Raw genomic sequence first — 17500 nt, 5'->3', positions numbered from 1 at the left:
CCTCATCATAGGTTGATCCAGGTAATTTTACACTTGATTCAGCAGCCAACAAAATGATTCCTTTAAGAGTCTGTAACTCCGGTCAAATTTGATGTTGTCATACTTCTCCAGAGGATTGCATCTATCCTCGTAGATTCTGAATGCTCGTCTGCAAACTGTCCTATTCCTATCCTCTTCTACCTCCTCTTGTCTTGAGCTCACTCAAGCACTCCCAACACATCAATATTCACCACCCATGCAAACTATACCGATTAATTATATAAGCCCTGCAATGCTTGCTTCAAGGCCTTAAATGCACTCTGAAGGATGCTCTTGCTGACGTGTAGACTTTTCTTTGTTTATATTTAAACACTTGTGATTAGGTTTTGATCATTAGTACATAATCACTCTTCGGCGATTGGTGACTAACTTTGAACGGATGATCATTGCAGGATTAACGATTTGACACACGTCTACCTCTGACATGCCTTTTGTAAATTCAGCTCTATGTGTTCACTTTGCTTCAAATTATTTGACCTCACTGTAAGCAGTATTCAAACTGAAGAAGATATGCAGTGTTTGGAGAAATGGATGACGAAGGGCCTGCGCAATACTGTATATATTATGACGTCATCGCACTGTTGAACCTAGATTTTCTGACTTTCAGAAATACATTGTTAAACAACCACATTACTGAAAACAGACAGGTGATGTTAGTTTTGTGAATTTTTTTTTCTAATACATGTTAACTCGTTTCTTTTGCTAATCAAATGAAGAAATCATGCTCCACGAAATAGGGTGTGAATTAGCTTTGTTGGTGCTGATGTGGGAGAGACACAGAAGATGAGGACTTTGTGGGCTACACTTAAAACTATTTACCTTAAATAGCTTTGGAATTAAATATGTGCGTGTAAAATATGTGAAAGAACTGTAATGAAATATATTTTACCCCATGGGGAAGGGGGCAGAAACAACTTGGCCTTTTTTTTGTATTTCCTTGTTAATTTAACTCAGCCCCCTGTGGTTATGTCATGTGGTGAGCCAGTCGCAGTCACCTTGTTGAACTTGTTGAACGTGTTGATGAGGGGTGTGGTGTTGTAATTTTTGGAAACTTATTTAATGTATTGTCCGCTGGTTACAGTATTATAAAGTTAAAGTAAATTACATACTGGGGGAGTTGAAATAATCATCTCAAGCTCTTCATGTTAATATAAAGAACCTAAGCTCACCTTAGACGTTAAAGAACAGGCTGAGATGAGTTTGATATGTGGGCAAATGTGTATCATATCATGAGCTGCCTTTAGGTACACACACACACACACACACACACACACACACACACACACACACACACACACACACACACACACACACACACACACACACACACACACTCCATATATATATATATATATATATATATATATATATATATATATATATATTCATATATTATTTTGCATTGTAAGTCCTTCATGCCAGGATTTTCCACAAACCCTTCATGATGACCCTGCCCTCAAATCCCCCCCCCCCCTCGGTGCTGTGACCCCCAGTTTAAGAATTACTACACGAGACCATGTGATTTCATTCACAGAGTGGTAGCTCAACCTTGACAACACCTAAACGGAGGCCTCAAGATGTACACAAGCCGGAATGTAAGCTCCACTTTAATATTGCAGAGTACTCTGCCAATCCTCTTACTCACAGTTAGGTGATAACTCAGTTTACATAAACCAGTCTTCTTTGGCTGTTTCTCAGGTGTACATCACTGCAGGCTTGCATTCCTCTAGGTCACTTAATGGGACATTCCTGTAGGTCACCTTCTCTCTCAGGTGCTCAATTACTTGGTGCACACCGGTATGTGGGGATGGAATGTGCAGTGCGGTCTCTTTTGTGAAGGATTCATACTATCAATCTCTTGCAAGAAAAGGGATGATCACTCGATGGTTGCAAATCCAGGCGATGGTCTGTCTACATTGATTTATTTGTACTGGTCCATTTTGTCGCCTTTTCTCAAAAAAGTTCTTAAAACGCCAATGTTGTGACATCTGACATTACAATATTCAGACTGTAAGTTCCACACTTCCTGAGATGTAAAATCCCATTCAAAGGACCATGTATGTTTTCAGTTATGGCCACGTGAGCATTAATGAATGTGTAATCAACATTTGATGATGTAAAGACCGGTTTTCCAGATTTTCATAACGATATTGGCGATGAACACAATGCGAAACAGAAATCATGGATCCTATTGTATTGCCAATGACCGATTTGTAAAATTGCCCCCTGAAATGGAAGTTACTTGAATACAAACAAAGACCCTACAATTCATGCAACTCGTGACCTTGCACTTTGAAGTTCCACAGCTTGACCTACCCGTACCATCCTCTGCCAGCCACTGTCCAACTGACTCCGAAACAAGTTCACTTGGCACCTTCTTGAAAAGTGACACAACACCAGTGAGACCATTGACACATTGAATCTCATCCTAAGACCCATGATCTTTTCAGCTAACTTCACCCTGTCTCTGAGTGAGTGATCATGTTTGCCAATGACAAGTGGTAGTATGCCTCTCAGAAATTTTGATAGCTTATAACTCATGGACATTGATACATGAGACAAGTTGCAAATTAATACAGTCTTTACGTATCTTCGGACTGTAAGTGATTTTGGTGCAGTCAAACCACTGCTCTATGGTCACCGATAGTCCTCATACGTCATTGTTTCAGAGGTCTTTAATTTCAGCCACCGTTAAATCTGTGCGGCGGAGGATGTGAGACTTCCTTGCTCTTTCATATTTGTTGCAAATTTGGTACACGAGAACTTGGTGGAATTCTTTATTGGCTGTGTCTTTTATTGTTTTCCTCTTTGAACGAAAGAGTTCATGGAACACCTTACCCCATGTAGTCTTGAGAAAGAGCACATGGGAAAGGTCTTTTAATGCCTTGCTTTGCGTTTCCGAGCAAAATCAATATTTCCTATGAGCCAGCATATCGTCTGACTCTCGATATGATCCCCAATGCTGAGGGCACAAGCGGCAAAATTTGATTGGTTGAGATGGCGTAAAATGGCGCAATATTTTGTCCAAGTACTGCAAAACTGGAGGTTTTTTAAGTGACAAGAAGGTGATTTGTGTTCCGCAGTGTTCAATTGTATAATTAAATTGAAATGAAATAAAGGTTTTAAAAGCTGTGAAAAAAACAACTTTTTTCGGCAGTTTATCATCGTCTTTTACACAATCTTGTTTAACACATTCAATCAGTTATTCATGCCTGTTGTTTGTGTTCTTTATGGCATCACTAAAAACAAAGTTTCCTGTTTGAAATTATTTTCGATTTTTTTTGAGGACCACAAAGGCAGACCGACCAAAATAATTACCTTACTCTTGGAATGAGATTCCATACAATTTGCCAAATTCAGAGCAAATGTACTGATAAACTACAGGTTCATGTTCCGATTCAAGTTCCAGTTCACGGTTTGTAGTGTTCAAAGTATAAAATTAGTGGGTTTTTTTTTTCTCAAAAGGAGTTTTTTGTTTGTTTGTTTTTAATTATATTTTGCAAACCTCAAGCAAAATACTGCAAATGCAAAATAAATATAAAAATTACAATGAGTACATAAATGAGAATCCTAATGCTACACGCCACCCTCAGCCACCGGACCAGTTTCTTTACTTGTTGGTGAGTCATGGGCAACAGTGTACACAGAAATGTGCACCACCAAGGCTCCCAAGCACATAACACATACAATGCCAACAGCAGTTAACATATAAATAAGATGCATCAATCCATAAAAAATATCCTCGCCACTTGGGGTAATTGATTAGGTGAGAGCTGACTGGTTATTCGCTCCAATTATGGGTGAGAAATGTGATTGAATCATATATATCTATTATCTAACATATAAAACTCGTTCTAACCACTCACTGACTGACTGAATGACTGACTCACTGACTCACTGATATTAATGTTTAGAACCTTCCGGGTGACGTAGAAAGCTGAAATTTTGCATGCTGACGGACATCGTAGCCGATACACCATAGCTGGAGCTAGAGAGGAACCTGGGTAGGGGTTGAAACAGCAAAGGGCTGACATTTTGTCACTTTTCTTGATTGCTTTATGTCCGTTTTACCATTGTCTTCCCAGCAAGAGTTAGGGTGGTTTGCGCAAAATTTGGAACTTGGCCATGGTGTCGGCGATAGCTCGCCGACTCTTCTTGAAGTATACCCTGGGATCTTTCACGCCCACCAATTAATGCTGGCAGATGGGACACTGTTTAAAATTCATCTATGGGACGGCACACCCACTGATGAAGCACCCTGCTTGTGAAACACCGGGATGACTCTTCATAGCTGGGCCAAGCTTGGTATTGGCTTAGCGGTTAGGGTGGTTGGCTGGCTTTGATCTTAGGGTCCTGATTTCAAGCCCCGTTGGCTGCTGAATTCATACCAGGCGGGGTTGACTCAGCCTGTCATCCTTCCGAGGTTGCCGAAATGAGTACCAGTGTACTGTTATAGTGCACATCATCAGCAGCACAGCTGCGCCTGAACAAAATGATAGCTACCCGGCTGCAAAGTTGCCATATGCAAGAAGAAGAAGAAGAAGCAGCTGGCCAACATCACCTTGGATTCCGTTTCTCATGAAACATCAGCAAGCTGATCTGTCTTGTCACTGAAGCTACTGCCAAACATGCCCCCAACATCACCCCTCTTTTAAAGTCACTGAGGTATCTTCTTGCAGCCATGCAAGCCATAATTATCAGCAACCAGGAATGTGCAGCATTTTTATACATGACCCTTAGTATGCTGGGATGTTATTTGCTTAATTAACACATGTGTCACACCTATGTGGAAGCTGTTGCTTGGTGTCCCTCATTTACCCAGGTGCTTCCATTTTTCATGTATATGTATGTATGTGTGTGTGTGTATATATATATATATATATATATATATATATATATATATATATATATATATATATATATATATATATATATATATATATATATATTTATATATATATATATATATATATAGTTTCCCTGCTAAATGCTTCATAACAACCTGTATTGCAAAATAAATTACATTTTTTGACAAAGCAGAATTAATCAGCATTATGGGATTGTGTACATCCATGTACTGTGAATTGTTCTCACGATTATGTTTGCTTGTCAAATAACAACACAAATGTTACACCATCTGGTTGTCTGATGTTGGCAAAGATAGCGTGCTTCTAACCATATGCATTGCAGTGTGCTTCTCTCTTTGGCAAAGGTTGGATTTTCGTCCTGAAAACCTGGATCATCTGCTTGTAATTGATCCTTTGTATTACCATTAGAGGTGAGCAGTAAGCCTTTACAGCAGATGACAACAAATTGTTACATTTTCTAAAATGTCATACATTTTTCAATTGCTTCATCTTTTTTTGTCCACGTGTGAACTGGTATTCTTCTTACATCATGGCCAGCTGCTGCTGAAACTGACAGAAAGTCCTTATAAATAGCTTTTTTTTCCAGGAAGTTATATGTTGAGATGTTACATATTTCATTTACTTGCCTAATATCCTTCTTTAAGATACCAGTAAAAAAATTTTTACAATCACAAGAGTTCTAAGACTATTTTGGCACTATTTGGGTAGAATTCCTATAAAGATGGCTTTTGCTTGTGTGATGTCAAGTAACAATTTAATATTTAATAATATTAATATCAAGGATTCTCCTGGACTTTTCACCATCCATTGTTTCTTCTATCCTGACAAGCTTGCCAGTCCCTTCTGATGAAAAGTAGCCCCATCACATGAAGCTGCCAGCAGCATACTTGACAGTCAGGATGGTGCTGACTGGGTGATGTGCAGTGTTAGACTTTTGCCAGACGTAACGCTTTGAATCTAGAACAAAATGTGCAATTTTTGTCTCACCTGACCATAAAAAGTTTATCCACATAGGCCATGGGCTACATGTGGCTACCATGCACCCCCCCCCCCACATCTCAATGAACCTATGTTTTTTTTCTGAATCCCCTGGATGTGCTGAATAAGAAATCGAATGTTAACATTGAAAATATGGGGATGCACTTCCGGTTTTGACCCTATAACTAATGGTACCCTAAAAACCGCTAATCGCTGCTCCGCGTTGGTCATGGTTTCTATGTCTCATCATATCAACTTGTAGAATGGCTCAATGAAGGTCAATGTTCACATGTGATATACCAAATAATAGCTGATGCTATTCTGCTTATTTTAATACATCTCATAAGTTGTTACAATACATATTGCCTAAATCACAGTCATTTGAATGAGCATACCCCCTATCCAGGGATATTCGCGCACTGACTGACACTTTCATGTTTCACATTTTTTATTTTACTGATAAGTTTTGTTTTATATTACAGAATCTAGTACTCAAAGAACAATTAATTAAGCTTGACAAGTAAATATTTCCACTTTGATTTTATTCGACAATTCTTTCTTGTTTTTCTATTTTCAGATTGCACTGAATGATGTCTAATTCATCAGACCTCGGTGACGAGAATGCGCCTCCCCCAAAGCGATCAAAGGGTGGCCAAGATTGTAGTTTGCTGGTGTGCATTGTGCATGTCCCAGGATTACAATATGGACCATTGCTGCAATTACCTGCAAATGAGGATAGTTACCAAAAATTGGATAAATTGAAAGGGATTCATGATAAGAGACTCGCCCAACATGCAAGTTCTGTTCACCAGATTAAGGACACGTGTAATCTTATTCCTGATGTTATAAAAGAGCACCATCATGGTTATCATAGGGTGTGTTATCAGCGTTTCACCATGAACATCAATCGTTTGGCTACACATTCGGATTCATGAGAACTATCATGTTCTCGACCAAGTAAACGCAGTTCAGCAGATCATATGGTGTTTGAACCAGACTGTATTTTTTGCAATTCTGAAGGAAGTAAAAAAGTTAAAAGCAAGGGGGCGTGGACAACCGAGGGCATGAGTAGCTTTATTTCTGATGGTTGGCAAACAATTTTAGAGATAGCTGAGAAGACAAATGACGAAAAACTGCTCACACGGATTAGATGCCAGGATCTGTTTGCATGTGAAGCCAGATTTCACAAGTCGTGCAGGACAAAGTACCTACAGAAGCCAGATAAGTGGAGAAGTACCAATGTCCAGAACAAAGACAAGCAAGTTCAACTGACGGAGGCTCACAATCATGCATTTCATGATGTGTGTGAGGTAATCGACACTGATGTTCTACGAGACAAGAAGATGGTGAAACAAACTGATCTTGTCAAGACATACATAGCCAGCTTGGAACTCACAGAGTTCGCAAATCCAAACTTCCGTGGAGAAAACTTCAAAATCAAACTTGAGAAACACGAAGAGTACAAGGACAGATTGGCCTTCTGTAAACTGTATTCCTCAGCAAAAATGTAGTCCTATACAGTATATAGTTCTGACATTGACGTGAACAATGCAGTCCGATTGGCATATGATCTCGCTTCGACAGATATGATACAAGAAGCTGGAACATACCTGCATCGGGTGATTTTTGAGTTTTGCTATGTCCAATGAACTAAAATGGCCACCAACTGCTCAAGATCTTGGAGATGTGAAGGATATTGTACCATCACAACTCCAGAAATTTCTCAGCTATGTCATAGGTGGAAAAGTCACCACTCGTACATCGAAGTCACATCGACTGGTATACTCAATAGGACAAGACATTTGTCAAGCAGCTACCAATGTTGAGTGGAAACTCCCAAAACACATGTTGATATGCATGACACTCTGCCACCTGTTCAGGAGTGAGCGACTGATCAACTTACTGACTCGAATGGGACATTCAGAGAACTACTCATTTTCATTGGAACTAGAAACAGCTCTCGCACAGGCTGTGGATGAAACTTCAAATTTGTTGTCAACTCAAATCATCCGATCTCCAGATGCACCTTCTGTCTTTCACTCTGAATTTGACAACTTTGATCAACTGCTAAATAACCTCACTGGAATGGGATCAATCCACACTGCCCATGGTATCATGCTGCAGGATATAGAAGGGAGACCAGACGACCACGGAGGTACCCGTGTAGAAATACCATCCATTCCACGGAATATGACAACAAAACAACGTTCTCTAAACATCCAATCATCTGAATGTCTTCCAGATTGTTATGTCACCCAGCGTAGGAGTCCTCAGTAAACGATTGCACAACGAACATACCCCAGTGGTGAAGATGCCCAACACAAAGCCAGAATCAACCATTTCTTGTGGATGCTGATGCGACAACAAAATTGTATGTCACAACAAGTACCTGGATGGACAGGATTCATCTCAATGACTGGTCAGAGACCCGAGAATCTCACCACCATAGATTACTACCCTGTCATAGCTAGCCCCATTACTGACTATAAAACAGTACAGGAGTGTTTACGTTATGCTGAAGAATCCACAAATGAAGTCAAGCAGAGGTACACCATCACTATGTTTGACTTGGGGGTATTATGAAGGCTTATCCCCTCGTTTGGAACAACCAGGTCAGGTACGAGAAGCACATCATCCTCATTTGACGTTCCACCTGATATGTGCCTACATGAAGATGATTGGAAAGAAGATGAATGGATCAGGGCTCTCTGACATAATATTGGAAGCAGGCTTAATAGTATCTGGTTCCATCGAGGGTGTGCTGTCAGGGAAACACTATGACAGAGCAATGAACTGCCACAAAGTCATGCTGGAATGTCTAGAGAGACTTCTTCTTTCACAATATCTGGCAAGCCATAACGAAGCTGATGTGTTTGCATCTCCAACAGAACAATCAAAGAAGGTTCTATATGATATCACACATACCCCATCTGAGGAAACCATGAATACAGCACTTGCAGACGAGGAGTTGAAAAGGTACATCAAGGGATTTATGCAATATCGGGGTGATTACAAGACAGGAAACCTTGGTACAACTGCTCATTGTGGGTATCATACATGGACCGCGTTTGGCTGGTGTTAACACTCACACATGCTGTGAAGCACAATGACTTCCTTCTCTATGCCCATTGTCTTCATCTGATGTCTGACTTATTCTTTCGTTTTAGAGGCCAGAACGATGCCAGATATCTTACATTCTTCTCTTTGTTCATTGCAAATATCGAAATATCCCATCCAGGAGCCACAGAGTTGATGAAGAGAGGTGCAATCAGTGTTGCTCGTTCTTTCATTCCTGGAAATCGATGTGCCATTGATAAAACCATGGAGGAATCATTCATGCGTCATGCCAAATCCCATGGCAGTGCAGGTGGAAGTGGTGCTGGTGAGTCAGGTGTTCTGACCAATCATGATGCCGACCAACGCTGGGTGAGAACAACACATGCCAGATCACAGTATATGAACACCTCGCTCTGTATGGCCAATATGTTGTCGGGATCCACCAAAGGAATCGAACACCGTGATTTACGTCCTGCAGAAGTATTGAAAAGTGAAAAGCTGGTGTGCAGAACAATGGAGGCAGTGGAGAGTTTCCTGAATCCGTTCACTGTAGATAGTCCAGATCAACTGCTGATTCTCTCATCAGGTGCTGCTGCATCATTAGCTGTACAGAAAGATGTACTCCGTGCAGAACAAGCAGGTAGAGAGGCAAAGGAAGTGTTTATTGCTTCACGTCTGGAGACTGGAAAGGACTTCTTTGAGCCAGTAAAGTGCATGAACCTAATGACTCGAGGAGACATGAGTAAGAAAAGCAAGGTAAAGACAACAACGAATAGAGTTGTGCAGTACAAACAAGGAAATGTCGCCTTCCAACTCCTCATGAAATCCCAAAGCCAAGGTGTACAACTGGATCTTAAGGAACTGATGACATACCCATTAACTCCTTTGCCATACAGTATAGGGACTGCTGATGGTTTCTTAGCAAAGACGGAATAGTCTAAGGCGTTGCAGCATCTCACAAAGGGTCATGAGGATGCTGCGGTACTCCAATCAAGTGAAACGCTAGTAATTCATGATGGTAATGCTGTATTCTACTACATGAAAGAAACACCAGGAAACTTTAGCCGGATATGTTCCAAAGTGTTTGATATAATGCCACTGATAGGTGATGTTGTGTTCAGCACAGACTCCTACATGCCTAACTCTGTGAAAGCAATGGAGCGACTAAGACGAGGTTGTGGTGAAAAACTGATTATATCAAAGGGGAGAACACCAACAAACCATCTGACTGGAAATTGTTCTTGGGCAATGATGTCAACAAGCAACAGTTTATTGCACTACTCACTCGACTCTGGAGCCAAGATGCATATGCCAAGAAGCTACAAGGAAGACAAGTGACTGTAATCTGTGAAGGCACTGCATACCTCCTGACATCTGATGATGGTCTGTCAACACATAGAAGAGAAATTCCCACGCTCAAGTCAACCCAGGAAGAATCTGATTCTCATATCATCCTATATTGTAAAGATGGTAGTAGTCAGAGTTACAAGTACTTGAGAGTTAAGAGTCCGGACACTGATGTATTCTTTATACTTGTCCACTATGCACCCACACTCAGTGATGTCACCATCTTGTTTGACACTGGCACTGGAAACAAGAAAAAGACTGCTAAATGTGAGTGATATGTCACGAGGTTATACCCAGCAACACTGTACAGCTCTGATGACACTCCATGCATACAGTGGATGTGACTCCACAAGCGCCTTCAAAGGATTAGGAAAAGTGAAACTTCTCAAGAAACTATTGCAGATGCCCAAATTTGTGCCAGTGCTTGCTCGGCTGCGAGACTCCTGGCATGTATCTACAGAGCTCGTAGACGATCTTGACGAGTTCACGTGTGCCATTTACGAAAGGCCGCGCATGCGCAGAGTTGATGAAGATGAGCCAGTGGTGTGACACAGATAATGACACATCAATCAAAACTTCACATAGCATTGATATGGCTAATCTACCTCCATGCCGAAAATTGTGAGAGCAACATATCAGGAGAGTGAATTATCAGGTTGGAATATGGAAGAGAGCGCATTTCACTGATCCCGATATCCCTCTGGCTACTGATGGCCATGGTTGGACAATCGTTGATGGCAAAATGGCGCCGTTATGGTATGACAGAGATGTACTTCCACAACAATTAATAGATATTGTTGAAGGTTCACCGACTGATGAAGAGGATGAATCAGATGATGATGGTCCACTTCCTGCAGGAACAAACTATCCTGCTGGAGACAGTTCAGACAGTGATTCTGATTAAACCTATGTATGAGCATTGATATTTCAAATGTGCTTATTAATGAGAGGAGTGTTGCATGATTATAATTATATAACTACATGTACCCATCAAGGCGATGATTATTTTGTTGGTGCTAAATTACAAATAATAATAATATAATAACACAATTACAATGTACGTGCAAGAAACATTCTTGAAAGTGGGGTTTGGACCAACCTTCAGCATACACCAACAAAATTTAAAATGTAATTTCGCAACTTATTATCAAGGTATCTGGCTAATATTGGTTTTAAAATAATTATGTTGCCGACGAGAATGTTATGAATGACTTTTAAATTGATTATCTTTGCCATATTTATCAGTAAAATAAAAAATGTGAAACATGAAAGTGTCAGTCAGTGCGCGAATATCCCTGGATAGCGGTATGCTCATTCAAATGACTGTTTTAGGCAATATGTATTGTAACAACTTATGAGATGTATTAAAATAAGCAGAATAGCATCAGCTATTATTTGGTATATCACATGTGAACATTGACCTTCATTGAGCCATTCTACAAGTTGATGTGATGAGGCATAGAAATCATGACCAACGCGGAGCAGCGATTCGCGGTTTTTAGGGTACCATTTGTTATAGGGTTAAAACCGGAAGTGCATCCATATATTTTCAATGCTAACATTCATTTTATTATTCAGCACATCCAGGGGGATTCAGAAAAACATAGGTTCATTGAGATGTGGGGGGGGGGTGCATGGTAGCCATATGTAGCCCATGGCCTAACATGCCTGCAGTATCATTAAAATGATTTTTCACAAACTCCATACGAGCTTTTAGATGTGAATTTTTCAGTAATGGCTTCTTTCTTGCCACCTGTACAAAGAGGGCAAGTTTGTGAAGGGAACAGGATATTGTTGATTGATGAACACCAACCCCCATCTCGAACTTAGAGCCTTGCAGATTTTTTAAAGTCAATGTTAAATTTACAGTGACATCCCGAACCAGTTTCCTGCTTGCCCGGCTGTTGAGTTTAGATGGGCAGCCTGATTTGGGTAGATTCTGGGTGGTATGATACGTCTTCCACTTCTTAATGATGGATTTCACCGTACTCAAAGGGTTAATGAGTGACTGAAATCCTCTTGTAACCCTCTCCTGAACGGTGCTTCTCCACCACGTTGTGTCTGATTTCTTTGGAAAGCTCCTTGGTCTTCATGTTTTCCTTGTTGGTTGACCAAGTGAGTCGCACCTTAAAACTCCTTAGATAAGTGGGAGAGCTTAATTTTTAAGTTAAACCACTGATTACATACAGGTAAAACCTATTACACTCATTTTGTAACCTTTCTAACAAATAATTTGCTACTGAAGTGATTTAGGGTTTTTTTTTTTTTTTTTTTTTTTGTATACCTTGGTCGAGGCTCGTATGAGAGCTAACACACAACTCACAGCAAGGAGGCATGAGACAAGAGGGGCGGGAGTGGAAGGGACAAAACATTGGGGAACAGACACAGGTGAACTGTGGAAGGGAGAGGGATGGGGATGGGACGGGGAACATGGCGAGGGGAAGATGGACATTAAAGGGACTTTCAGGAAGGAAAGCAGGAGAATTGAAGGAAGTGGGCTTGGGTGGATTATCGGGGGTAGAAAAGATCGAGGATTTGGATGGGGGAAGATAAGAGGTGGTGGTGAACAGCTGTTTTGAAAGCCTGGAGGGAAGAATGGGAAAGAATAGAGTGAGGAAGTTTATTCCAAAGGCGGGAAAAAAAGAGGAATGAAAGAGTGAAGATGAGCAGTGATTCGTGATTTTGGTAGTTTTACCAGAAGGGGGTTGTTGGCGGACCTTGAGCGCCCTGTGGAAATGTGGTTGGGACAAATCACAGAGAGAGCAGGGGGGCAAGGCTGGAGAGGAGTCGGTAGAAGACAGAAAGACCACCGACCAACCTGCGGTGATTGAGTGAGAGGCCCAAAGACTCAGCTTCATTGCGGGAGATGCCAATGATCTTAAAAGCCCTGGTTTCGACAGCGTGAAGTCGAGAAAGGTGGGAGGCAGGAGCACCAGCCCAGAGGGGAGAGCAGTACTCCATCAGGCTACGGACAAAAGCTTTGTAAGTGGTCAGGAGCTCAAGAGGGCCGAGGAAGGACTTTGCACGACGGAGGATTCCCAGTCGGCGACTGGCTTTTGAGGCAAGGTTGGAAATGTGACTTTCCCAGGAAAGGTCATGGCAGATAGTGAGACCCAGAAGCTTGAAAGAAAAGACTTCTTCCAGAGGATTGTTGAGAAAGTGGATGGGGGGGTTTTGTAAACGGTCCTTTCGAAGAGACATAGTGAGAGTGTGAGATTTGTCTGGATTGAAAGACATGTTCCACGTGTTGGACCAGTTTGTGATTTTATCCAGATCTGCAGTGAGCGAAGAAGCTGCTGCTTGCCGGTCTGAGGGATGACAGATGGTACGGCAGAGGGTGGAGTCATCGGCAAAGAGAAATAGAGGATTTTCCAGAGAGTCCGAGAGATCATTGATGAAAACCAGAAAAAGAACAGGGCCCAGAACGCTACCTTGAGGAACTCCAGCCTGCACAGGAAGAGGGGATGAAAGAACTCCATTTAGGGCCACACGTTGACTGCGACAGGAGAGGAAGTCTGCGAGCCATGAGTGGAGATGGCCTTGAATACCATGGGAAGAGAGTTTGGTGAGTAGGGCAGGGTGCCAGACTGTGTCAAAAGCACGTGATATGTCCAGGGATACGGCTCGGATTTCCTGTCTGGCATTGAGGACCTCCATCCATTGATGGGAGAGCAGTAGCAGCATATCTAGGGTAGAGTGACCTGGTCTGAAACCAAATTGATGATTGGAAATCAAGCCATTGGAGAAGAGGAAGGATTTCATGTCTGAAGCGATGATGGATTCCATAACCTTGCTGATGATTGGGAGAAGGCTGATTGGTCTATAGTTACAGGGATCTGTTTTTGCACCTTTTTATGCAGGGCAGTGATGTTAGCAGATTTCCAAGCAGATGGCAGATGACCTTGGGAAAATGAGAGGGTGAATAGAACAGAGAGAGGGTGAGCAAGAGCAGAAGAGCAGGCTTTGAGGACACGTGGGCTGATGCCGTCTGGACCGGTTGCAGAATCTGACTCGAGGTTTGAAAGCAAGCTCTCCACCTTGTCAGGAGAAAAGGATACAGAGTCCAGGGACAGTTGGGTGCGACTGGGTAAAGTGGGTAGAGATAGTGATGGGTTTGGGACACAAGATTTAGCTGCAAACACCGAGTTTAGACATTCAGCTTTATCACGTGTGGAATCAGCAGTGCGGCCATTTGAGGTAAGGGAGGGGATGGAGGGGGAACATACACCAGAAACAGATTTGATTAAACGCCACCAGGATTTTGAGGAGGGAGAGGTTTGAGAGTTCAGACTTGAGATGAGAAAGATGTTGTTTTCTGGCTCTCCTGAGGGTAGCTACACACTTGTTCCGAGCTTTGTGGAAAGAACTGAGATTGCCCTCAGTTGGGTTTGCTTTCCATGAGGCAAAGGCAAGTTGTTTCAGGACAACTGCCTCGCCACAAGCTTCAGTAAACCACGGGCGGGAGGAAGGGTAAGACAACTGAACACGAGAGGGGATAAATCTGTGCATGAGGGAGAGCAAGTTTCTTTGAAAGAATTCCCAGGATGAGTTGATGTTTGAGAAAGTAGTGATAGGAGACCAGTCTGTAAGTTTGATGGCTGCTCGGAGACCCTGCCAGTCGGCTTGAGTGAAATGCCAGACTCGACGGCGGTGAGGTGGTTCTCTGATAACAGCCAGAGAGATGTCCACTTTAACAAGGACGTGGTCAGAAGAACCAATTGGAGCGAAGGAAGAGCAGCAGGCAACGTTGAAGGCAGCAGGTTTATTAGGCAACGTTGAATACTTATGCAACTGAGAATCATCTGATTTTCTCTGTGAATTGAATTTGTTCACATTTTATATGCATTTTTTTTAGCTTCACCTTTTAGTAGTTTGTGAAGACTCTATATATTAAGTTTGATTTGAAAGCACAATGAAATAAGCTCAAGTGGCATCAAATGTGAAAACTTTGGAGGGGTACGAATACTTTTGCAGGCTATTTCTTGAAATATGGGTGCGTTTTGTGTTTTGTGGTTCAGAGGCATAGTGGATGTGATTATGTTCAATCCTCAGCAGCTTATATGTATGCCATTTTGTTCTTGCAAATTGAATGCAAATTTGACTCAAATAAAATTTAAGATAAAACATTTTAGATTCCCTACATGATGCAAGCAGTGAACTATTGGATTGAATGAATCGATGAAACGAGACTGTTAAGAACAAATCAATGCGTTTTTGTTTTTAATGATTACCTGTATGAGTGAGAAACTGTGGGTGATACTCATTTCTTAAATATGATGTTGATTTTGACCTGAATGTAATGTATGCACAGCCATTCTATATTTGGTCCTCATGTTGTTACATTGCACACATAGCGCAAGGTGGGCTGGAGCAATTGGTTCACTCTTTCTGTCTCTTAGATGTCAGTCGATGGTCAAGGAACTACTTAATTTCAATTGAATTTTATATTTTGAACACGATAACATGAATCGGAATATGAGCCTGCAGTTCAGCAGTACTTTGGCTCTGGTTTGCAAATTTTACAGAATCTCGTCCCGAGTGAACAAGCACAATCGCGGTAAAGAAATTGCTCACCAGTCTGTCTGTTAGAATGAAAATTATTCCAAACAGGAAACTTAGTTTTTAGGAATGTTATATAGGACAAAAACAACAGGCATAGATAAGTAATTTAATGTGTTAACTAAGGTGGTTTTATAGAGGGTGTGGGAACGGTGGTAAACTTCTGATCCAATGTTTTTTTTTTCTTTTTCTGCAGCCTTTAAAACTTTATTCTCTTTGAATTACTAGTACATCCGGGGGTGTGTTCAGTTACCAAGTTTGTTGTGGAGCACTCGCCAAGTGACGAGCACTCAAGCAAGCACTCCATTTGAAACCGTTGATAAGGATTGGCTAGCTTGGCAAGCGTTAGCTATCTGCTTAGTAACTGGAGACACCACTCCCTTATGGGAGTGGCAGAGTGGGTCATGTTATTATTGTTCTTATTATTGCCAATTATTATTTGTATTGCTGTTGTTTATATCATTATTATTAATAACTGTAACAACTGTTTAAAGAGGTAATTATATGTGCTTGTGATTTATAAAAAAATTTTCTTCATTTCTGGCATGTATGCCATGATAAAATGGTAAATGCCATGATAAACTATTTATACACATTAACATGCCGTTTGTCCAAGAAGGAAAACCTCCTTGGGTATGGAGGACAAGTTAAATCACTACAACCTCCATTGTATGACCATTAATCCCCCTGGCAAGTTTGGTTGAGATTGGATAAGTAACGACGGAATGTATCACGGTCAGACAGACAGATGGACACAAAATTACATATTTTAGTATGATATATTTGAACAATGCAGAACACAGATCACCTTGTTTGCACTTCCAAAAACCTTCAGTTGAGCAGTACTTGGGCAAAAGTTTAAGCTCTCTCGACCAATAAATTGTCATGTGTTGTGAGGGTGGAGTAACAGTCAGATTCAGACAAAAATGGTGGTGCCAAGCACAGAACTAACTTCAGCCAAATGATGTTTGTTTAGTGGATCTTTTTACCTTTTTCTCAAAGATCGTTCAAAAATCATCAGTTTCTCTGAGAGGAATTGGCTGAAATTTCAGCTCTGGACCTTTTCCGTTGGCCTCATTGGCTTTGTATGGTTGCCATCATGCCTGCTATTCACAGTTCATGGATTAAGCTAATAGCGATCTTGCGTTGAAAAGACCCTTCCATTGTCTTTCTTTTCTCAAAACTGGGTGGAGTAAGGTGTTCTATGAACTCTTTAGTTGTTCTACGAGAAATATGTGATATCTATGGAAGTGGGGGGGGGGGGGGGGTTGCATATACACAGTTGAGTTCCCTTTGTACTCAATCATTTTGCCTTAATTATACATTTCCACACTCGCTAAGCTTATGATGCTTTGTACTCGGCCATGTTATTATCCTGATTATTATTACCATATACTGGAAACATCTTGGTGAAGCAGCTTTGGTGAAGGCCCTGTCACACCGTGAGGTTTTAGCGAGCTTATGGCAACGTATCAAAATGTATCTAAAACGTTGGCGTACGCTGAACTATTGATGTTTTTTTTCAGTTTTGGGCATATAATAACGAGTTGGACATAGGCATAACGTATTAGTAACGTACACTGAATGTTTCGATTACTAAAAGATAACTTATACCAACGAATGCTTAGCGTGTTGTCGGTGTTCACAACCTA

The 17500-nt window shown here is 41.2% G+C and overlaps 1 protein-coding gene and 1 pseudogene across 1 annotated transcript in view; both read left to right on the top strand.

The window, feature by feature from the left end:
* Nucleotides 1-17500, top strand: part of LOC147016037 (neogenin-like) — a 557153-nt gene that overhangs the window by 222130 nt on the left and 317523 nt on the right. The window lies entirely within an intron of this gene.
* LOC147016039 (uncharacterized) lies at nucleotides 6476-9878 on the top strand (annotated as a pseudogene).

Source organism: Eptatretus burgeri, chromosome 12 (assembly GCF_056783735.1).
Source record: "Eptatretus burgeri isolate ZD-2024b chromosome 12, Ebu_testis_v1, whole genome shotgun sequence".
Taxonomy (NCBI): domain Eukaryota; kingdom Metazoa; phylum Chordata; class Myxini; order Myxiniformes; family Myxinidae; genus Eptatretus; species Eptatretus burgeri.
This window is presented reverse-complemented; position numbering and strand designations above follow the sequence as displayed.